Below are 14009 nucleotides of genomic sequence, written 5' to 3'. Positions count from 1 at the left end.
TCTGTGTGTGTGTCTGTGTGTGTGTGTCTGTGGGTGAGTGTGTGTGCATTTCTGTGTGTCTACTTGTGTCTGTGTGTGCATGCATGTGTGTGTGTGTGTTAATGTGCATGTGCATGTTTGCATGAGTGTGTGTCTGTTTGTGTGTCTGTGTGTGTGTGTGTGTGTGTGTTTGTGTGTCTGTATATGTGAGTGTGTGTGTGTGTCCCTGTGTGTTTGTGTGTCTGTATATGTGAGTGTGAGTGTGTGTTTGTGTCTGTATGTGCCTGTGTGCTTGTGTGTGTGTCTGTGTGTATGCATGTGTGTGTGTATGTGTGTATGCATGTGTGTGTGTATGTGCATGTGTATTTATGAGTGTGTCTGTACATGTGTGTGTGCCTGTATGTGTGATTGTGTGTGTGTGTGTGTGTGTAGGTGAGGGGATAAAAGTATGTCCTATTTTCTGGTCAGCATGGCTGTGAATGTAAGCCCAGTGTGACCTTTAAAATGTTTTGTTTTTCTTCCCTAAACTGCAATAAGTTTCGGGGCTGAAGGCATGTGGGATGATTGGTGTGGGATGTAGGGTACAGCCTTTTTTCTGCAGTGCTACCCCTAATTCATGGCTTCACTCCAGACAGGAAGAGTCATACAGTCATAGAGCTGTACAGCATAGAAACACATCCTTCACTCCAACCCATCCATGCCAACCAGATATCCTAAATTAACCTAGTCCCATTTGCCAGTATTTGGCCCATATCCCTCTAAACCCTTTCTATTCATGTACCCATCCAGATGCCTTTTAAATGTTGTAATTGTACCAGCCTCCACCACTTCCTCTGGCAGCTTGTTCCATACATGTACCACCCTCTGCGTGAAAAATTGCCTTTAGGTCCTTTTTATATCTTTCCCGTCTCACCTTAAACCTATGCCCTCTATTGTTGGACTTTCCTATCTTGGGGAAAAGACCTTGGCTATTCACCCTATCCATGCCCCTCATGATTTTATAAATCTCTTTAAGGTCACCCCTCAGCCTCTGATGCTCCAGGGAAAATAGCCTTCGCCTATTCAGCCTCTCCCTATAGCTCAAACACTTCAACCCTGGCAACATCCTTGTAAGTCTTTTCTGAACACTTTCAAGATTCACAACATCTTTTCTATAGCAGGGAGACCAGATTCCCAGGCTGTATTCCAAAATGGCCTAACCAATGTCCTGTACAGCCGCAACATGACCTCCAACTCCTACACTCAATGCACTGACCAATACAGGCAAACAATAAAGGCACAGTGGCTCAGTGGTCAGCACTACTGCCTCACAGCACCATGGACCTGGGTTTGATCCCATCCTCAGGTGACTGTCTGTGTGGAGTTTGCACAATCATAGAATCATAGAATCCCTACAGTGTGGAAACAGGCCCTTTGGCCTAACAAGTCCACACCGAACCTCAGAGCATCCCACCCAGACCCATCCCCCTATAACCCACCTAATCAACATCTCCCTGGACATTATGGGCAATTTCCCATGGCCAATCTACACTAACCTGCACATCTTTGGACTGTGGGAGGAAACCGGAGCACCCGGAGGAAACCTGCACAGACACAGGGAGAATTTGCAAACTCCACACAGACAGTCGCCTGAGGCTGGCAATCGAACCTGGGTCCCTGACGCTGTGAGGCAGCAGTGCTACCCACTGTGCCACCATGACGCCCATTCTCCCCATGTCTGCGTGTGTTTCCTCCGGATGCTCCGGTTTCCTCCCACAGTCCAAAGATGTGCAGGTTAGTTGGATTGGCCATGCTAAATTTCCCATAATGTCCAGGGATGTTTAGTTAGGTGGGTTAGGCATGGGAAATGCAGAGGTAGGGGAATGGTTCTGGGTGGGATGCTCTTCGGAGGGGCGGTAAGGAGTTGTTGGGCCAAATGGTCTGTTTCCACATTGTAGGGGTTCTATGAATACCAAATGCCTTCTTCACTACCCTGTCCACCTGAGACTCTACTTTCAAAGAACTATGAATCTGCACTCCAAGGTTTCTTTGTTCAGCAACACTCTCCATTACCAAACCATTACGTGTATAAGAGATAGTAGGAACTGCAGATGCTGGAAAATCTGAGATAACAAAGTGTAGAGCTGGATGAACACAGCAGGCCAAGCAGCATCATAGGAGCAGGAAGGCTGACGTTTTGGGCCTAGACCCTTCATCAGAAAAAGTCCTGCCCTACTTTGCCTTTCCAAAATGCAGCACCTCACATTTATCTAATTTAAACTCCATCTGCTACTCCTGGGCCCCACTGACCTATCTGATCAAGGTCCGTTATACTCTGAGATAACCTTCTCCACTGTCCACTACATCTCCAATTTTGGTGACATCAGCAATGTAAAATGAAATTCAACTTCACTTTGCATTGTTGGACACTTGCAGAAGTTGTCAATGAGCCTCCTTCCCTTCAATGACATTTTCTTCATGATAATCAGTTCTGTGTTGTATTGTCACACATCCTTCCGGTGTGAGCTAGTTATACAGTTATCCTTCAACTCGTTGAAAGAAAAATGACAGACCCTTTCAAATAAACAGATGGAAAGATCTGCCCCGAATCTCCGGGGCAGGATCACTGTAACCTTGCTTAGATATCGCTAAGCCCTACATCAATGTGCCATTGTTGTCAGATAATAGCCGGATCCTATTTTAATTCTGTTAATGTCAAGCGCTTTGAAATGTTTCTGAGAGGCACAATAAAAGGCTTTACCAATGCACTGTTTTTATTCTCAATAAATCTGAAGTGCTGGGCCTTAATTTACAAAGCTGGAAATGTGACAGATTTTGGGGGAAAAGGGCTACTCAGTAACCACAAGTCAACAACATCTTTAGAAAGATATTACAATCGTCATCCTACAAACTAACTTCCACGAACCTAGCTGTCATAACTCTTTGTATTAACCGTGAGTCCTGGGAGACAATGAGAGATTGCTACCCTGTATTTTTCACACTGACAGCATTGACAGAGAAACACTCACTTTCTTTCCTCATTGGAAGAGACTTTCTTGTTATTTTCTCAAGGTTAGGCTCACTCCAAAGGTCATTGGTTTCTACTCCGCGTTTTGTGTTGGCATTTACCACTCCTTAATCAGAGCATTGCTGCTCAGGTTATCGGTAAAGACTCTGTAAATGATCAAACCATTCTGATATACTTCAATTTGGCTACCCGGGCCCTATCGATGGATCACTGGACTCCAGTCAGGATTGCGTCAGCTCGGTTCAGAGCGTAGAAACTATTGTCTTTGCATCGCAAATTTGTGTGCCCAGACCATACTCCAGAGTACAACTCTGCAGGTTGCCATTTAAGTATAGTACAGAGTTCTTTCAGAGCGATCTATGTCACAACAAATGCAATAAATTCAGTCTCTGATTTTCCTGAGGAGGTTTAATCCAATCCAGTGTCAGTTGCATTCAGAATGACTCAGTTTTCTCCGCTGGGCCTCAAATGAGATTTGGGCCTATTACTTGTATATGCCAAGGCCTTTAAGCACAGGCCTTGATCGCCTCTTCAGAATTCTAGTTTCTCCTCTACCAATATGGCCGATGGCACAATTCAGCCATGCAATGAGTGTTGCTCCTGCTGACTAGATTGGAAGCTCGGTCACGCATTTAATCTGTAAGATGCCTTCCCACTCCCCACCCAACCAAAACTCTAGGCCATTATCTTTGCTGATTGCTTTCCACTTCGATATCCTGATCACTTCACATGCTGTCAAAACCATAAATTTGGCCTGTTTGTCACATGAAGCTAATGAGTGATGTACCCTGGGAGAGGTAGGGAGTGTGGAATGCTTGCTGAAAATGAATTGGTGACACAGGGTGCATTAACATTGTCCTTGTTGATGGTGGCTCATTAGGTAGGACGCTTACCTGTGAGACAGCGGGTTGGATTCAATGGTCATGACAGCAAATAGTCGAGGCTGAAGTTCCCAGAGTAATTCTGAGAGAATCTGCACTTGCAGAGGTTCCACCTTGTAGATGCGTTGTTAAATTCACTGCATGTCTGTCAGGTAGAGTTTTTTAAAAAAATCTTGAGGTCCTTTTTAGAGCTTTTCTTGGTGTCCCAGTAATTATTTATCCCTCAACCGACATCACTGCAACAGATCATCTGTTTATTTCTTCCCGTCAGTCATGGAGGGCCACGAAATCTTTCGCGATCAGGCAAATGAGGCTTTGGGTTAATGGGAGAGGCGACACCGATGGACACCGCAGTATTCGCTTTGTGCAGTACTGGAACGTCAGCTTTGATTTTTTTGCGTGGATCGCAGGGATGTTTATAGAACGGCTTTGGATCCCAGGATCTGACAGCTCGAAACCCATGGGAACGCAGACAAGATTTACTCCCTGGCTAGCAATCTGAGGATGAACCTTGGAATAACCGAACACCTTGCCAGAGAAACACCGAGTAGCTGACTTTCATGTAGCCAGGCAGATATCTCGACTCTCAGGAGGACATAGCACACACTCGGAATTGAATGGCTTGTTCCAGTGATCATTTGAATAGTCCTCAATTTGTGTGCATTGTAAATATTGGATTCAATATTTAAATGACCTAGTACTGCTGGTTCAACAGCAAAGCACTCAGCCTTTGGTTTTTTTTATCAAATATTCACTTTATCGGATGCCTCCTTTGCTTAAATACATGAGTCAGACAGTCAGGATTGTAGCTGAGACCCATAGCAGTTTATTAAAATGCTAGCTACTCACTCTGCACAATTGAATAAATTGTAAATAACAGAGTGCTGAATAATTGAATGCACTCCTCATTTTGCATTCCAGGCTTGTGATCTAATTTTGTGTACCTAGATAGGTGTTTGTGTGTGGGTCAACAATAAATACATGGCTAATTTATCCTCTGTAACACTGAGGAGATGTGGCAGAACTGGCAGAACATGCCAACGTCGTAAGCAAAGCACCAGAAGAGCTGTCTGTGCTCAGTTCTCCATGGCCAGAAGCTAAACAGACACAACAGCTGCACCCCTGACATTCCGGCACCCTGGAGCTTCCAATTCCAGCTGGGAAAGGCAAGATCCACTCTGCCGCAAAATAGAGACTGGCAGATAATTGAGAGGTGCACATTGGGCTCCTGCACACATATGTTACACCAAATCCATGGCGTGGAAAGAAAGACAGGTACAAAGGGACACTTATTGCATTTTGCTAGCTCCTTTTTGTGACCTCACGACCTACCCAGAGCACTGGTTATTCCTCGTTATTTTGTTTTTGACAGGATGTGGGCATCGCGGGTAAGGCCAGCAGTTGATGCCCGTTCCTAATTGCCTGTTGAGCCTAAGCAGCTTGCTAGGCCATTACAGTGAGCGAATAAGAATCAACCACATTGCCACGGGTGTGGAGTCACGTGTAAGCCAGACAGGGATGGCGACGGCAGATTCCCTTTCCTAAAGGACGCCAACGGGTTTCTACAACCATCAGCATAATTGTTATAGCATTGAATCTTTGTGCTTTAGAGCATTAGACTGGGTCCCTGGATCACCGATGCAGTGGCATTCCTGATGCACACCGATGTAGCTGTTATTATAAGGTAGGAAATGCAGTTGCCAGTTTGTGCTCAGCACGCTCCCACAAACAGCAATATAATAATCACAAGATAAAGTTGCTACCAGATCATAGTGCTGCTCTCTCATTAGAGAGAGAGTGAGATCACTGGTGGTGGTTTAACCTAAGGGTCACCATGCCTCAGGAGAGATTGAAAAGGACAGTCCCCCATAGGGTTCTGAAGAAGAGTCACCGGACCCAAACATTAACTTTGATTTCTCTCCACAGATGCTGCCAGACCTGCTGAGTCTTTCTAGCAATTTCTGTTCTTGTTGCAAATTTCCAGCATCCCAAGTTCTTTCGGATTTTTGTCCAGTTTTTAACTCCCTGCTACATCTCTTCCAGGCATGCCCACCTTGAAGAAATTCTACTCCTCTCTCCGATAGGATTTCTGTTCCAATCTTTTTTCTTGTTAATTTTGTTGTTGCTCCTGGCGTTTGATAAGGTACTTACCAAAACTTGCTCCCACAGCTATACCACCTTCATCAGTGACTGCCTCTGGCTCAGACTCACGCCATGTGGATTCCAACTGAAGTTTCATCCTTCGTGTTTTGAATGTACCCAGGTATCTCCATTCCCCAGAGGGCTGTTCTCGCTGTACCCTGAGATCCACACTTAGTGCCACGTGTTGCCATTTTCCCTCTCTTGACCTGTTTTGAAGGAGGGCCACCAGACCTAAAATGTTAACTCTGATTTCTCTCCACAGATGCTGCCAGACCTGCTGAGCTTTTCCAGCAACTTCTGATTTTGTTTCCTTCAGCCAGAGTGGGAATTGAACCTGTGCTGTTGGTATCATACCATATCACAAACCAGCCATCCAGTCTATTGAGCCTACTGACCCCCCCAGTAGCAAGCTAACCTCTCACTGAATAAGGGATAAATGGTTAGCCTGGAACAATAATTCCTCTGTTTGCTTCAAAGATACTATCACAGGATCTTCCACTTTGACCTGAGAAGTTAGACCGAACTGCAAGTTAACAGCACACAGGACCTCTGACAGTACAGCACTCCCTCAGTGTTACTCAGTGGCTATCTCAATTTTTGGTACTGAAGTCCTGCATTGGGACTTGACCCGACAAGTGTTTTCTGCAAAGGTAGCAGTACTAACCTCTGAACCATAGAGGACATCTTGGAACAATTCCATCAGGTCTCTCTTTGAGTTTGCCTCCTCACAGAAAACTGTTTGTTGTTTTTGGTAGGTTGTGCAATTGCACAGTTCTGTTGGAACTGCATTCATCCTGGGTAAGTGGAGAGTATTCCTTCACACGCCTTACCCGTGCCTTGTAGACTTTAGGGAGTCAGGAAGTCGGTTACTCACCACAGAATTCCAAGCCTCTGACCTGCTCTTGCAGCTGCAATGTTTATATGCCTGATCCATTTCAGATGTTGGTGCTTGGGAGTTCTGAGAATGCTCATAATGGGGGTATCAGCAATGGTTAAGCTGTTAAAGGTCATGGAGGCATACAGCACAGAAACAGACCCTTCTGTTGAACCAGTCCATGCCAAACATAATCCCAAACTAAACTTGTCCCATCTGCTTACTCCTGGCCCTATCCCTCCAAACCCTTTCTTATCCAAACATCTTTTGAACATTGTAATTGTGCCCACATCCACCACTTCGTCAGTAGATCCAATACACACATGAACCACCCTCTGGGGAAAAAAATTGCCCCGCATGTCTTTTTTAAATCTCTGTCCTCTCACCTTAAAAATGTGCCCCCAAGTCTTGAAATCCTCCTTCCTAAGGAAAAGACACCGATCATTAGCCCTACCTATATGCTATCTATATCATGCTGTGATTATTAGGTTCTCTCCTGTTGGAGATGTCTATTGGCAGCTCTCAAAAGCAACAGCCAATGTGTTCTCAATCTGATTGGCCCACACAGAATCTCCCAGAGGCTACTCGGCCTGTGGGAAATCTTGATCTAGAGATTATTAAGTTCTTCAATGAGATCCTGGCTTGCCCAAACCTCATGTGCAAACAGACCTTATAAAGGTTTATAAAATCATGAGGGACATGGACAGGGTGAATAGTCAAGGTCTTTTCCCCGGGGTAGGGGAGTCCAAAACTAGAGGGCATGGGTTTAAGGTGAGAGGGGAAAGATTTAAAAGCGACCTAAGGTGCAACTTTTTCCACACAGAGGGTGGTGTGTGTATGGAATGAGCTTCCAGAGGAAGTGGTGGAGGCTGGTACAATTACAACATTTAAAAGGCATCTGGATGGGTACGTGAATAGGAACGGTTTAGAGGGATATGGGCCAAATGCTGGCAAATGGGACTAGATTAATTTACAATATCTGGTCAGCATGGACAAGTTGGGCTGACGTGTCTGTTTCCATGCTGTACAGCTCAGTGACTCTATGACTCGAATTCTTACTGGGTAGATGCATGAAAAATGTTTCCCCTTGGCTAGAGTGTCCACAACCTGGGGATACAATCTCGGAATAAGTCATAGCGCACTAAGGACTGAGAGGAGGAGTCTTTAGTTTCCTCAGTGGCTGACAAAATTTTGTACTTCAATCGTCACTGATTATATTCAGGACAGAGACTGATAGATCTCTAGTTCCTAAAGAAATCAGGGGATATGGGAATGGTTCAGAAAAATCGCATTAAGGTACAAGATCACGCATGAAAGATAGAACAGGCTCAAGGGACTCTGCTTCTATTTACTAAAATCCTTTACCCCATACCTTTGGTGAAGAGAAATCTATCAACCTCAGATTGAAACTTTGTAATTAATCTTACAAATGTCATTTGCAGAATGGAGTTTCAAGCAATTACCGCTCTCATATGTAGAATGATTTTGAAATTTCACGCCTGAAAGATTTGGCTTTAATTTTTAACTTATGTCCCCTGGTCCTCGACTTTCCAACCAGTGGAAATAGTATTTTTTTCTTATTAAGCATTATCTGCTCCCGTTAATATCTTGAAACTTCGATCACAGTAAATTATCCCCTTCAACATTTGATTATAGATGTATCCTGATGCACAGCAATTGCAAAGGTTGAACCCTTAAGAAACAATTTAATCAAGCTGTGTAATGATTCTTGTTTTCAAAAAAGATTCATGCAAGAAACCTCTTAGGTTTGTTAGCTGCATGGTCAAGTTTTAATAATAGAGCCCCTTTTAAAACTAATTTTGAGCTTTGGTTAGTTCTTTTCAAAGCCAGTCATTGTGCATAATAACAGGATTAGGCCCTGTATCCTGTTCTGCAATTCAATGTTCAGGCTGTCTGTATCTCCACTTCATCTACCTGCTGTAGTTCCACATCGCACAATGCCCTTGAGCAAACATTCTCTAACTCAGATTTTAAATTATTGGAGTCAGTATATTTTTCCGAGGGTGTTTTACAATTCTATCGCCCTTTGTGTAAAAAGAGGCACTATGTTCCTTTCAGACTGAAAGGTAAAGCTGGTAAGATTGGAGAACAATGGATGAATAAAGACATCAAGGTTCTAGTCGAGAATAAAAAAGAATTGTATATTAGATATAGACAACTGGGATCGAAAGAATCTCTTGAACTGTATAAAGAGCATAAGGGCATTCTTAAGAAAGAAATCAGGAAGGTAGAGAGGGGATATGAGATAGCCTTGGCAGATAAGGTTAAGGATAATCCAAAGAGATTCTACAAGTACATTAAGAGCAAGAGGGTGACTAGAGAGAGAGTAGGGCTCCTTAAAGGTCAATGAGGTCGGCTTTGTGTTGAACCTCAGGAGATGGGAGAGATAGTAAATGAATATTTCGCAACAGTTTTTACTGTGGAGAAAGAAATGGAGGCTAGAGAACTTGGGGAAATAAGTATTGATGTTTTAAAAACAGTTCACATTACAAAAGAGGAAGTGCTGGAGGTCTTGGAAAATATAAAGGTGGATAAATCTCCGAGTCCCGATCCAGTGTATCCCAAGACATTGTGGGAAGTAAGGGAGGAAATTGTGGAAACCTTTGCAGAAATATTTGTATTATCTATAACCATGGATGAGGTGCTAGAGGACTGGTGAGTGGCTAATGTTATTTCTTTGTTTGAGAAAGGAATGTAAGGAGAAGCCTGGAAACTATAGACCTATGAGTCTGACATTGGTGATGGGTAAGTGGTTGGAGGTGATTCTGAAAGACAGGATTTATACGCACTTGGAGAGGCAAGGAATGATTAGGGATAGTCAGCTTGGTTTTGTGTGAGGGAAATCATGTCTCACAAACTTGATTGGGTTTCTTGAGGAAATATCCAAGAAGATTGATAAGGGCAGAGCGGTAGATGTCATTTACTTGGACTTTAGTAAAGCCTTTGACCAAGTTCTGCATGGTAGACTAATTGGTAAAGTTAGATCACATGGGATTCAGGTTGGGCTTGCCAATTGGTTACAAAACTGGCTTAATTGTTAGGAGACAGAGGATGGTGGTAGAGGGTTGTTTATCGGTCTGGAGGTCCATAATTAGCGGTGTTCCACAGCGATCAGTACTGAGTCCACTTTTATTTGTCATTTATATGAACAATTTGGATGAGAATATAGAAGGCATGGTTTGTGCATTTGCAGATGAAAACAAAAATGGTGGTAGTAGTGGACAGTGAAGAAGGTTATCTAAGAGTACATAGAGATCTTGATCAATTAGGTCAATGGGCTGAGGATTGGTAGATGGAGTTTAATTTGGATAAATGCAAGGTATTGCAATTTGGTAAAAGAAACAAGGGCAGGACTTACACAGTCAATGGTGGGACCCTGGGTAGTGCTGTAGAACAGAGGGACCTAGGGGTTCAGACACTTAATTCTTTGAAATTTGTATCACAGGCAGAAGGGTGGTTAAGAAGGCATTTAACACGCTTGCCTTCATTGCTCAGACCTTTAAGTATAGGAGTTAGGACATCATGTTGTGGTTGTACTGGATGTTGGAGAGGCCTCTTCAGGAGTATTATGTCCAGTTCTGGTTGCACTGTTATAGGAAGGATATTATTAAACTGGAGGGAGATCAGAAAAGATTTACCAGAATGTTATCAGGAATGGAGGGTTTGAGTTATAAAAATAGGCTGGATAGACTGGGATAACAAAGAGTGGAGCTGGAGGAATACAGCAGGCCAGGCAGCATCAGAGGAGCAGGAAAGTTGACGTTTCAGGTCAGGACCCTTCTTCAGAATTTTTGAAGAAGGGTCCCAACCCGAAGCGCCAACTTTCCTGCTCCTCTGATGCTGCCTGGCCTGCTGTATTCCTCCAGCTCCACTCTTTGTTATCTCTGACTCCAGCATCTGCCAATCTTGCTATCTCTGGATAGACTGGGACTTTTTTCACCGGAGAACAGGAGGTTGAGGAGTGGCCTTATAGAGATTTATAAAATCATCAGGGGCATAGATAAGATGAGTAGCAAAGATCTTTTCCCTAAGGTGGAGGAGTTCAAAACTAGGGGGCATATTTCTAAGGTGAGAGGAGAGAAATTTAAAAAAGACATAAGAGGCTATTTTTTTACAGTGGTTTGCGTGCGGAATGAACCTCCTGAGGAACTGGTGGATGCAGGTACAAATGCAACGTTCAAAAGACATTTAGGTAAGTGCATGAATAGAAAAGATTTATAGGGTCAAGGGGTAAATACAGGCAGTTTAGTTTGGACATATAGTTGGTATAGATTAGTTGGACCAAAGGGTCTGTTTCCTTGCTATATGACTCGATGACACATTCAAGTGAAAACAGTTTGATTTGAGTAACTTTTCTTAGGAATTGAACCCTCAGAGTCCAGGTATCATTTTGGTAAATCTACAGTGCAGTCTCCCCATCCGTCCCTAAGGTGTGGAGATCTGAAATGGATGTACCACTCCAGGTGTGGTCTAAGCAGTGAACAATACATATCAACATAGAGCCCAACAATCAACAAATCCACTGTGACCAGGGCTTAAATCTCAAAATCTAAAGTTGGATTGGAGAAGTGCATCTGTACCTTATCATTTGCACAGTGTGACCCATCATGTTCATGTCACCTCAGATCTGTGAAGTCAGAAACCAATCAGGAGTCTCATATTCTATGAGGTCCCGCTGACTCACATTGTTACAATCACTAAACCCCCTGAATCATTGGTTGTTTTTTTACCCAGTGTGGAATTTTCCAAGTTAATTAACCCAACACTTGGAAAATTCCACACTGGGCAAAAAAAAACAATGATTCAGGGGGTGTAGTGATTGCTGGATCTCATGGAATATGAGACTCCTGATTGGGGCTGTTAATCTAGTCCAATTAGGGAGTCTTGGCTGACATAAAAAGGTTGAGTGTCACTCTGGTGCCTGACTCTGTAGGAAGCAGTGCTATAGTCAAGAATTGTGCATGAGTAAATTAATGGTGAGTAGGGGACAGGATATCAGTCGCTGTCAAGTTATTTCAGGAGTTGGGGAGAGCGGAGCTTAGATTGAGCAGGTAGTTTTCACTTTTTGAATCAATCTTAAGTTTAAAAAACTCAACCTCAAATCAATGTTATATTTTTACTACAAGAAGTTACGACGTACATATGGTCAGTGATAATGCAGTTGTCCAAAAACATTAGCCCAGGACATGTCGGACATAGTTAAGCATCTCTTTCTTTATCGACGGAACTGTTCTATAGATGCTGGTCGCTGTATTGAAATCATTGCTTTTAGCGATCATTTAGCAATCAGAACAAAGTTACGGTAAAATCAATAGTCATGAAATGAAGGGAGAGAAAGCAAAGGCAGTCACATCAAACATTGCTAATGAACAGCAGCACCTTACAGACTGAGTTTCCATCTGCTCAGCCAAGAATAATCCCCACAGGAAACAGAAGAGAAGGATCAAACACAGAACTGCCCAATATTGCCAAAGTTTGACATTCACAAAGGGCCGACCAAACAGAATGTCCCAGAAGGAGAGCCAAGATAAAAGACTCCCCTCTTACCATGCACATTAATCACATCCCTCAGAAACTTTGAAGAGTTCTTTCAGCTTCAGGTGTTAGCTGTGGCTCAGTCAGTCACACTCTGATCTCTGAATCATTTGGGCTCAAGCCTCACTCCAGAACTGGAACACAAAAATTGCAGCTGACATTCCCAGCACAGATCTGAGAGAGAGCTTTTCTCCGATTCATTCATAGGATAGAGCATTACTAGCTGGGCCAGCGTTTATTGCCCAGAGGCTGGTTAAGAGTCAATCACATTGATGTGTGTCTGGAGTCATGTGCAGGTCAGACCAGGTAAGGTCTACCCAAAATAATGTCCAAAAGGGCAGTAATGAACCTGATGGCGTTTTTTTTTAACACCCCCTGACAATCAAATCATGTCCATCACTAGACTCATAACTCTACATATGTAGTGGATTCAAATTCCACCATTTGTCATATGTGGGATTAAAACCTGCACCCCCCAGAATATTACCTGAATCTCTGGATTAACACCTCAGCAATAACACCTCTAGGCCATTATTGAAAGTGCTGCCTTATAGCTGGGATGTCAGCAAGCCAATTTGTGCAGGGATGTAAATAATCCCCGGCACTATTTTGAAGATGAACAGAGGATCTTTCCACATTGCCCTGGCCAATATTGATCTCTCAAATGGCATCACTAGAAAACAGATAATCTGTTTAACGTCATGATGCTGGGCGCAAATTAGTCAGAGTCAGAGAGTCATAGAGTTGTACAGCATGGAAAGAGACTCTTCAGTCCAACTCATCCATGCTGACCAGATTTCCTAAATTAATCTAGTCCCATTTGCCAGCATTTGGCCCATATCCCTCGAAACCCTTCCTACTCATATATCCATCCAGATGCCTTTTAAACACTGTAATTGTACCAGCCTCCACTACTTCCTCTGGCAGCTCATTCCATACATGCACCACCCTCTACGTGAAAAAGTTGTCCCTCAGGTCCCTTTTAAATCTTTCCCGTCTCACCTTAAACCTATACCGTCTAGTTTTGGGCTCTCCCACCCTGGGGAAAAGACCTTGACTGTTCACCTTATCCATGCTCCTCATGATTTTATAAACCTCTATAAGAACACCCCTCAGCTTCCGACACTCCAGGGAAAATAGCCCCAGCCTATTCACGCTCTCCCTATAGCTCAAACCCTCTAACCCTGGCAACAGCCTTGTAAATCTTTTCCAAACCCTTTCAAGTTTCACATCTTTGCTGTAACAGGGAGCCAAGAATTGAACACAGTATTCTAAAAGTGGCCAAACCAATGTCTTGTACAGCTGTGACATAACCTCCCAACTCCTATAGTCAATGCACTGACCAATAAGGCAAGCATACCAATCGCCTTCTTCACCACCCTGCCTACCTGCTACTCCACTTTCAAGGAACTATGCACCTGAACCCCAAAGTCTCTTTGTTTGGCAATACTTGGTGGTTGCATTAAAGCAGAAAATACACATCCAAAAGTAAAAGGTAACGTCTCTATAGTATTACCAGACCATAGTGCTCTTTAGAGAGTGATAGCTGCTGGTGGTTTAACCTGAGGGT

Source organism: Rhincodon typus, chromosome 37, assembly GCF_021869965.1.
Source record: "Rhincodon typus isolate 14 chromosome 37, sRhiTyp1.1, whole genome shotgun sequence".
NCBI lineage: Eukaryota > Metazoa > Chordata > Chondrichthyes > Orectolobiformes > Rhincodontidae > Rhincodon > Rhincodon typus.
The sequence above is the reverse complement of the archived record's forward strand: the minus strand, read 5'-3'. Positions refer to the sequence as shown.